The sequence below is a fragment of the Lygodium microphyllum genome, chromosome 23 (genome assembly GCF_053477565.2).
Source record: "Lygodium microphyllum isolate KBCC chromosome 23, Lygodium_microphyllum_v1.1.10, whole genome shotgun sequence".
NCBI classification, from domain to species: Eukaryota; Viridiplantae; Streptophyta; class Polypodiopsida; order Schizaeales; family Lygodiaceae; genus Lygodium; species Lygodium microphyllum.
In genome coordinates, this window is record NC_141157.1 from 120,555,004 (window position 1) to 120,564,843 (window position 9,840).

General features: G+C 41.6%; 1 pseudogene; it reads right to left on the reverse strand.

The window, feature by feature from the left end:
• Positions 1–393: 393 nt before the first annotated feature.
• On the reverse strand, positions 394–599 carry LOC148016680 (signal recognition particle RNA; annotated as a pseudogene).
• Between the last annotated feature and the right edge of the window lie 9,241 nt (positions 600–9,840).

A 9,840-nucleotide genomic window follows, 5' to 3' on the forward strand; every position in this document is an offset into this window, starting at 1 on the left:
TTCTTGCCAAGTCCCATGAAGAATGGGTGTTGGTGTTGGAAAACGCGCATGGGGTGGGAGTGCGTCTCTCTTGTGCCAAGAAATGTGGTGCTGGCAAGTAGATAGCAGGCTCCGAGCGAATAGCTAACCTGGTTGCACGAGTGTAGTGCTTTGTAGCTTGTGGTGGTATGTGCGTGCGCGGGCAGTGCCGGTGCTCGAGCACGTGGAATAGCAGCCCTCCACTGTCTGGAGCGAGGGGTAGCATTGCTCCTTTTCCGGCCTCATGCGGGCAACCAAAATAAATTTGGGGAAGGCTGCGCCTTAGTCAGTACGCGCGTGTGAGAACGTACGTACGTAAAATGAATAAAAGATTGGGTTTGTCACCGGGGACTGAGAGGAGGCTGACGGTCGGCCTGCAGACAAGGTGGCGTTGTCCCTCCACTGTCTGGAGCGAGGGGTAGCATTGCTCCGTTTCCGGTCTCATGCGGTCTCCCCTACTTCGAGGACCGAGAGTTGCCAGACCTCCGGGCGGCAACGATCTCGTCCACTCGCGACTTGGAGATGGGCGCCGCTACATAGGCAGCGAATCAGCCCCACATCTCAGTGCACGTGACCGATGGCGTGGGCGCCGCTACATAGGCAGCGAATCAGCCCCACATCTCAGTGCACGTGACCGATGGCATCCACACAACTGTAAAACTCCCCCCTCCTCGGGTTACAGGCGTCACAATACACCCAGGAACGAAAGGGCGAGCGAGCGCCAACTGCGGCTATCTAGATCGTACATTTTGCGGCAAGCTTCACATGTGGGACATTATCCAACTTCCACCAGACACACGCCTATATTTGGAGCCGCCGTCCTGCCTCCCGTGAAATCCGGAGCATCATCGTCCGGCCGCCGGCGTTCGCTTGGATTCTGACTTGGACTTGGACATATGACTTTTGTTCTTGAAGTAAATAAATTACCTACGCGTAGGTATATGCCGTTATTATGCATGGATGCCGGAATCGTTATGAACTCTAGACGGTGCTAGTTGTATGAGCTTTGCACGGACACTCGTACTGCGCTCAGCATACGTGTTCACTATATCCCCTATGTCATAGGTGGAGCTGTAACCGTTTATATTTTGCCATTCCACTTCCCTTGTCTTCCTCTTACCATCAACGGTGGGTCAAGAAGGGCCTCATACCAAAAGCCCCGCAAGTATAGCCAACTTAAATCTATAGGTTCTCGGTAACTTAACTATTGGGCTCACCTCGACACCAGGCTGTTTATGTGAAGATAACCTCCTCTCCCTCCTCGAATTGGAAGCTTAGCGCACTGTTCCTGCTCGTTCTTCGAATAGACCGCCATGCTTTACAGAACACATGGCATTGTTTTGCGCAGTCCCACAATTTGTGCACAATTCCTTGCGTAATTGGGCTAGCGAGGAGAAGGCGAGTGACCATACACTCTTCCAACCTGTGCCTTCCTATTCGCAACCTTGCGGTCTTTTATCACAAGGTTCTATCGCATTCTAAGCTTGGAAACTATGGATCTTGATGGACCCGACTTTATCCTTTGTGGTAGGTATGCACACTTGACAAACATAGTTAATGTACGATGCTCACTTTCTCCTAGTCATTCATTCTATGCATGTGTTGTTCCAAAACATCAAAACCCATAGTTGATTGTTCCTATTGGATGGATGTATCCAATTGGTTGGCCTATCATGGGCTATTCAAGCCTTGAGCAACTCATTGAGAAGAGAATCATTTCTCTTTTTGAGGGGTGAGTTGGGGTGTATGGGGAGCATCGATGGTACTTCCTTTTCCATTGAGGCATTAGTACCCTTGCTGAAAATTGTGATAACCTTGATGCTGGGTAGCTCCAAATGGATACATTGTAGTTGGAGGTCAAGTATACACTTGATGAGTCATTTAAATAGGCATCCCAATAGTACCTCATTACCAACTCATTCCGTGTTAGGCAACACATAGAAGATGGCAGGTAGACTTTCAATCTTGGCAGTTAAGGTGATTTGACATTTCCCTAATAATGCATAAGGAGACCCCCCCCATATGGACAATAATTCTGTGTATGTTGAGATTGGGCATGGACAATATAAAGATGCCAAACTATGACATAGAAGGATTAGGCATGCGAATTCGCAAAGGATGAAACAGATGTAGTCTACACATGTTATTCATGGGTTTCTCTAGTTTGGATATGTCAATTTTGATAATGTATGTGAGTCTTGTCAGCTTGGCAGGCCGTCTAGACTCCCATTTTCAAGAGGGGGGGCAGTGAGCACTTATCCTTTGGAAATGGTACACTCTGACATTTGGAGTCCATGTCAGAATGTTTCCTTGAGTGGAAGATGTAGGTCCTATATCATTTTTATTGATGATTTCAGTAGGATGACATAGGTGTACTTTTTGCAACATACTAGTGAAGCATTTGAAAAGTTTTGCAGTTTTAAGATATGGCAGAAAAGAAATTTGGGGGTTACATAAAATGCTTGAGATCAGATAATGGAGGAGAATTTATGTCAAATTATTTTTCTTACTACTTGAGAGACCATGGGATTAGAAGACACATTACATGCAAGTATACACCATAACAGAATGGTGTTACTATAGAAAGGAAGAATAGGATTATTACCAAAGTTGCAAGAGCTATGATGAATCAATCAAGCTCTTTTTTCCCAGCTATAGGTTAGCTAGATGTCATGTGTGCCTCAATAAATGAGTCGAGGTCTAACTCTAGTTAGGAACATGGTTAGGTTAGCATTGTGGTTTGAACTATATTGTAGTTGTGTGTAGTATGTGGGTTACTCAATGAATAATCAAGAATACTATTGAGAGCACTGTGCTCTTTGAGCTTGCCTCTCTCCATATCTCTCACTCTCCCTCTACATCTTGAACATGATATCAGAGCAGGAAGGCCTTATGTGGCAATGAGTAGAAGATGAAGAGTGACCTTGACCTACAGCTTGAAGAAGGAACCCTATGGAAGTGCATTGATAGCCACAGACTACACTTGGAATGGTATGTATCAATGTTCTTGAAGTCTACACTTGATAGAGCCTATTAGGGCTTGGAAGGAGGGGTCATTGGCCTTCACTAGAGCATGTGATGGAGCTAAACAACACCGGCACCTTTAGCAACAAATCTGCATGATCAGTCTAGACTGCACTTGTTGTTTTGGGGGTTGAATGGGCAACATTAGCAAGTGGGTACCATGACCAATGGGCTGACATACTTAGTATTATTTAGGGCCACTTGAAGCTCATTCGTAGTAGGATATATAGCAATCGTGAGTGCTCATTAGAAGGTCATCAACAACAGCCACATGGACTTCAGAAATTACCATGGAGTTGGGAATTTGCACTTGCTTTATGGCTTACATGATCAAAGGATCTCAACCAATCATTGCTTCACTTTGGCATTACCAACATCAGGTGGATAGTTGGCAACTAGTGTGGCATAATTTATGCATGCTTGGGGCACTAGTATGAGGATCTGAAGCTCAGTTCTAAAATCTATTTATAGGCTGCAAGAAGCTTGACAGATTGCACTTGAAATCTTGGAGCATATTGAAGCTTGATTGGTACCTGTAAATGCTTGGATCTTGTCACATTAGTTATGGGATGTACTAAGCATTGATGGCTCAGATGATCTAGATCAATTTATTGCTGGTGATAATAAAATGGTGGCTCTTTACAGCCTATGAGGAGCATAGTTGACATTTTTACTTGAAGACTGGACAAGCAGCGATGCTTTTATGGCTATGTATTGACTCCCAGATGCATTTTGGCACATGTCTACCATGTTTTAAAGGTGTTTTGAGCTAAGAGCACTTTGGTTTGTGCAAATTTAATAATACTGGTTATTACAAACGGCATCTTCTATCATTGGATGTTGAGGCATACCTACATGTCCACTATGCAGTCAATACTATCTACATGTAATGCTACTTCCCTAGATGTTATGACATAGGTTTGGAGATGTTTGACATTTCTGTGAGCTAAAATACCTTGGTTAATCCTGTTTGACCAGTGTCACACTTTTACTAGATTGAAAGTTTTTGCGATTCTCATTTGTGAAATGATGTCTGCAGCATGTTTAGATGAGTTGGACTAAACTGATTGTAGGGTACCAATAGATGTACATGTGGTACTTGGATGTTATTCACGTATCTTGACCCATGAAAGATTAAATTGGTTTGTAGGGAGTCAAGCACCATCTATTCAAATACTATAGAGAATACATAGAGTTGTAAACATGGCAAATGTAGATAGATTTGACAATATTACACAGATAGTGGGTGAGAATTTTGGTGCGCAGATCGGATGCTGTACGCTCGCGTAGTGAATGCCGGAAGGTCCCTAAGAACAAAAGAACTCTACTTTTTGCACAAAACTCAAGGTAAAAAGCATGCACGACATGAACAAGAGACCAATTGGGTGCAATCTCCCCCCATGCCTTGTGTGAGTGCTCCACAAAGCATGTATTTTATGTATTAATCATCTTCAAGCTCAAATAATAGCCCAAATTACAAAATAGCAAGCTTTTGGCTTTTGAGTTTGCTTTAGCACAAAATAGAAATAAAGCTAATGGGCGGTGCCCAAAGAGTTAGGCATACCCAATACAATGTCCAAGTACAAATAACATAATCGTGTGCCCATGCACATACAAATTAATAAATAAATATCCAACGCCTCAATAAATATGCGCGACAAAATATAGGCGCCATGCCTAAGGTATGCGCCCATAAAAATATAAGTGATAACTCGAATACTCGCTATCCTTCAATGCTTTCCTCCGCCACTGCTGCTATCTCTACACATCAACTGAAGCATTCACAATCGTTAGTAAAATAATACAATTAAACCGACAAAAGTGAATACCTAGCAGTCTTTAGCTACATAAATAAATCAACTGGTTAGAAATCAATCCTAGCCTTAATTTATTAGGAGTGCGCACTCTAAACTCATAAACCTTTATTAATTTAATATGCATTTTGCGGAATCACCCGCTATGGAATCACCCATGTACACACTAAATTAATGAAACGCCCGAAAAGGATAGGCGTCCCCATCAACTTCTCGCACAAAGAATCCACTTTGTGTATGAGCCCCGGTCAACAAAGTTTACGGAATCCACCGTAAAACCTCACGGAATCCATCGTGAAATATGCCTCCTGGCACTTCAAGCATGCGTAACTGGAGTAATGCATTCCAAAAGCGCTCGGTGTACTGAGGAATAGGCTCACGATCTCGTTGCTGAAGAAGGTCCCATTGCTTTATGGCTTTTTCATGAAATTGTGGAGGAAGGAAATTCTGCATAAACTTCTTCTTGAAATTCTCCCAGGTACTGGGACAATCTATACTCTTACGAACCACGGTCCACCAAAGAGATGCTCTATCCACTAAATGATTAGTGACACACTTGATTTTATCTTTTTTTGCATGTGTTTCCTCATGAAACTAATCATCAAACTGACTGATGAACGCAAGAACAGTTTTTCCATCTCGGGTGCCATTGAAAGTACGGAATTTGAAATTTCTTTTACTTATCTTTGTTTCCTTGCGGATGGATTGAGCTTCGAGAGTCGCGTTGATGGTACGTCGAATAAGATCTTCAGATTGTGGTTCTTCTTTGTCGGTAGTCGATCTTTGTAAATTAGCCAATTGAACTTGCAATGCTTGCCTAGCTCGTCGTTCTTCATCCAACTGCATCATAATTAAGTCGAGCTTTTGCATTAAATCATCCATATGTGATTCCGTCATCCTGCAAAACTTCAAAAAAAACCTCACACTCTCAAAATCCAAATAGCGGGATGAGCGTAGCTCAAGATCGGGTGTACAAGGCTTATATTTTTTTTTTTGTGGCTTTCACAATCTTCGTCTTTGGCTATTGCGGGATTTGTAATCTTTGAAAAATCTACGTTTTAATCTTCTGTGCGTGCTGAAACGGGTTCAGCAAACTTGCATATGCAAACAGTACCTTCCAAGAAACAACTTTGCAGTTCGGAGTTTCTGTGCAGGAACAACCCTTCTATGAGTTTTGAACAGAAGTTGGTTTTGACTTCAGGTGACTTGTCTGACTTGCAGAGTTGCAGACTTATGTGACTTGTAGAGTACCAGAATTTGCAGAACATGAGTGATTTAGCAGACTTGCAGAATTTAAACTTGGAGAACTTGGGAGATTTTGTGTGACTTGAGGCTTAAGAGACTAAGCTTTAAGCTTAGTATAATTAAATCGTCGAATTGTGTGGGGGGGAGGGAGGGCATTTTTTCAGCCGGCGGAAATTTCGCGGACATACTCTGATACACCGATTAAAAATCATGAAGCTTTAAAGCTTCTTTAAGCTCTATAAGCTTTGTATTAAGCTTTGAAGATTATGAAATTTTTGAGACTTATCTCTGTAACTCCACGACTTGTATGAGAGGATGTAGGAGTGGTCCTCCGCTGTTGCAGGTCGGTCCTTCGCGATCTGAGGATGGAAACAGAGGTTCTTGATCGCCAGGAATCCACCCGTATCGACCGTTCGCGATGAGATTGACTGTAGAGCTCGATCGTTCCAGGAGCTCCGCCTTCGCACACGATGGGTAACGATTGGAAGCTCTCGATCTCAGCTTCGCTCTGATACCACTGGTGCGCAGATCGGATGCTGTACTCTCGTGTAGTGAATGCCGGAAGGTCCCCAAGAACAAAAGAACTCTACTTTTTGCACAAAACTCAAGGCAAAAAGCGTGCAATCTCCCCCCATGCCTTGTATGAGCGCTCCACAAAGCATGTATTTTATGTATTAATCATCTTCAAGCTCAAATAATAGCCCAAATTACAAAATAGCAAGCTTTTAGCTTTTGAGTTTTCTTTAGCACAAAATAGAAATAAAGCTAATGGGCGATGCCCAAAGAGTCAGGCATACCCAATACAATGTCCAAGTACAAATAACATAATCGTGCGCCCATGCGCATACAAATTAATAAATAAATATCCAATGCCTCAATAAATAGGTGCGACAAAATATAGGCGCCATGCCTAAGGTATGCGCCCATCAAAATATAAGTGATAACTCGAATACTCGCTATCCTTCAATGCTTTCCTCCACCACTGCTGCTATCTCTACACATCAACTAAAGTATTCACAATCGTTAGTGAAATAATACAATTAAACCGACAAAAGTGAATACCTAGCAGTCTTCAGCTACATAAATAAATCAACTGGTTAGAAATCAATCCTAACCTTAATTTATTACGAGTGCGCACTCTAAACTCATAAACGTTTATTAATTTAATATGCATTTTGCAGAATCACCCGCTATGGAATCACCCATGTACACACTAAATTAATGAAACGCCCGAAAAGGATAGGCGTCCCCATCAACTTCTCGCACAAAGAATCCACTTTGTGTATGAGCCTTGGTCAACAAAGTTTACGGAATCCATCGTAAAACCTCACGAAATCCACGGTGGCACGGAATCCACCGTGAAATATGCCTCCTGGCATCAAAGTTGGACAATAATAACTATGTAATATGGAAATTTTGCATGGAAAGACTTACACACATAGGTATGACTAATGAAGACTAACTGTGATTAAGTCACTGACTACACCGACTTATTGAATATCACACACGTGTACAGCTATATCCAGCTAATGTCAATCACACACATAAAGATAGACTGATTGAAGAGTAATGGTAGCTTGATATTCTAACAAAGAAACCCAACAAAGGTTTAGCTACAACAGCTCTATGCCATGAGTTTGAAAGTAAATTTGGGCAACTTGATGCTGAAGACTAATAAAGTATGGAAGGTCAAAAGATTGAATTATTTCTTAAGGCTACAGATCCCATTCTACAAGAGAAGCTTGTTGATCGCTTAGAGGATGCTACCTCCGAATCAAGAGTCAAGACTGCATGGACATATGTCACTGATGCAGTTAACATGATTGCTCGAAGAGAGCGTATGCGACTAAGATTGGGCTTTACTTCAACTCCAACAAATCTATTGATGGAGCTTGTTCCACCTTCAAAATCCGCTATTCCTTTGACTAACCAACCAACTCTTTCTTCTTCTGTTCCTTCTAAAAATGATGTCATGGATGAACTCATTAAAAGCATGTGTGGCCTTCATCTGAATCTTACAGAAATTAGTTCCAAGGTGGAGAAGCTAGATTTCAAAGTTAAAGAGCGAGGACAATCATCAACTGAAAGACCCATGAGAGAAGGCTTTAAGAGGCAATATATTTGGTGTAACAACCAACAACATGACAAGAGGGAGTGTTTTGCCTTCTGTGAGGCTGAAGCATAGAAGCTTGTCTTTTGGAAAGACAGGAGAATTCATGCACCTAAAACTGGTCTTCCACTAGAGTCAAATTTTGGCAATGGGGGAATGAAAAAAAGATTAGAAGATTTAGCTGTAAAAAATGCCTACGCAGCAATTGATGCAGCTACCTATGGGCTATAAATTGAGTCAACTAAATCTAATTTGAAAGCATGTAAAGCTAATGTGCAATCTAATGTATGGATGCAGGTTCTAGATCGAATGGAATGTGGTAAAGTAGCCGAAGACGATTTGTCTAATGCTAGTCAGTGCATTTGAGGATTAACTGGTTGGAAAGAACCGGTAGATTCTTTTTCTGCCTTTGCACATTTGGCTGACGTAAATCACAAAGAAGTCTTGATTGAAGAAAAGATAACAAGAGAAGATGAACTAGGGCCTTCCTCTTCTGGCCCTCCGAAATAGGTAACTAGAAGAACGCCTGAACAACCAAAACCTGCTAAAAATATAACCCCAGACCAAGAGATGGAAGATGTGTCACAAACAAAGAAGGCTGAAGGAAAAAAGAAAGGCAAGTAGCCATGCTACAAATTGCAGTGTAACATAAAATTGCAACTGATCTCAAACAAGTTCTAGAAGAACAAATTTTGGGAAGTAAAATTGAGTTCACCTTAGGTGAAATTCTTGGAATTGCCAAATGTGAATTCCATGATGTAATTATTAATGTAATCAAAAGAAAAAGACAATATATTGGTGATGATTTTGAAGAAATAGTCCATGCTTTTTTACAAGATCTTCAAGTTTTTGTGTAGGATGAAGAGAAGTTGACTGCACAAGGAATTCAACTTGAAGCAGTTAAAGAATTAATTGCAGCAGTTGAAGCTGAAGATAAAGAAGCCATGGATGCAAAAATAAAAGAAGTAAAGGCTGAAAATGTAATGGTCAACTGGTCCAAACCAGTTGGGCAACCCGCCTCTCAAAAAGAAGGTCATCTACAACACATGCATGAGGAGGAAGAAGCTTGGTTCATTCCAAGCAGTCACTACTCCCGTACGTATTGGGCAAGAGCAATAATGGAGATAGTTGTCAAAATTGGAGAAAAAGAAACACCATGTATTACACTCTTAGACCATGGCTCTGAGATAAATGTCATGGCAGGGAATCTCTATGAAAGTGGCGCATGGCCCATAGTTGTTGATCTTGGTTGGAAATTGAGAGTTGCAAACAACTCTTCTGGGGAATTATATGCTGCATGTCCTAATGTGCAGGTAACTAATGGAGATATAAAAGACAATTTTCACTTATTTGTTCAAGACTCTTGTAGTTACCCTATCATTATTGGAAAACCCTACATTTCTGAAGTCCCGCTTGGAAACAAAAGCTATTGATGATGGTTCTTCTTATACTCGAATCCGAAGCAAGGATAATGAACGAGTTGTCCAATTTCTTACTGTATATGTTAACCATCATCGAAACAGAGATCGACTGCATGATTATCCTGTGCCTCCTAATGCCTGAGAATTCAAGGGTTTTCGGGCTACACTGCTGTAAATGGAGTCTATGGCAGTGTGTTATGTAAAAAGA